The following is a 1,093-nucleotide window of genomic DNA, read 5'->3' as shown; positions in this document are numbered from 1 at the left end:
GGTGTAATATTTGCATATAACCTACACATATTCTCCCTTATACTTTAGATCATCTCTATATTACTTGTAATAGCTAAATGATGTAAATGCTATATAAATAGTTATCATTATTCCCTAATACATTATAACAAGGAGAAAAGTCTATACATATTCAGTACAGATAAAAATCAACCTTTCCCTCCACCCCAATATTGTTGTCCCATAGTTGGCTGAATTTAAAGATGAGGAACACACAGATACTAAGGACCCCTTGTATATCATTTTTATTGTAAGGAGAAAGAGGCACTTGGTTGAAGAAAGATGCTACTGCTATCTGATGAGGAAAAGCGTTAATGGCATTTGAAAGTCTGGGTGTGGGTTGAGAAGCAATAGGGTAGAACCTCTGTAGCAGGGTCTTGGCAATGTACTCTATGCATATATCCAAATTCAAGTTTGCCTTTCTCTATTCTCCAAATCTTGAATAAAGTTTGTGCATCAGTACAAATTAAAATCAGCCTGGTCTTAGCTATTATTGAGGTAGAAAAGGAGGGGCTGTGAACACATTCAGGAGTAAATTGGAGTGTACAGGGCTAGAGCGGTCTGAGATGTTCAAAGAACTTCTGCTAAGACTTGAGTGTCATCCCAGGGCCCTCTGAACACTCAAGAGGAGGCCACACTTCTAGAAGGCATATAGAGTGATGATTCCAATAATTCTGTAGAAAAAGAAAAATTAACAGTGAGCCTAGAAGGCTGGAAAATAGGATATTCCTTGAGTTAAAAATGCTGTTTTATATATATAATATAAAACATGTGTAATATAATATATATAATATAATATGCAATATTTTTACAGCATTTCCATGATCCAGGTTTTTTGTTTTTTGTTTTTTTTTTTTGAGTTGGAGTCTCATTCTGTCGCCCAGACTGGAGTGCAGTGGCCGCTCCCGGCCACCGCAGCCTCACCCTGCTGGACTCTGGCGATCCTTTTGCCTCAGCCTTCCAAGTAGCTGGAACTACAGGCGTGTGCTACCACACCTGGCTAATTTTTTGTATTTAATGTAGAGATGAGGTCTCATCAAGTTGCCCTATATCTATTGTAGAGGTGGGTCTCGAA

The sequence above is a fragment of the Carlito syrichta genome, unplaced genomic scaffold, assembly GCF_000164805.1.
Source record: "Carlito syrichta isolate Samal-C Ts95f unplaced genomic scaffold, Tarsius_syrichta-2.0.1 Scaffold288011, whole genome shotgun sequence".
Classification (NCBI taxonomy): Eukaryota; Metazoa; Chordata; class Mammalia; order Primates; family Tarsiidae; genus Carlito; species Carlito syrichta.
The sequence above is the reverse complement of the archived record's forward strand: the minus strand, read 5'-3'. Positions refer to the sequence as shown.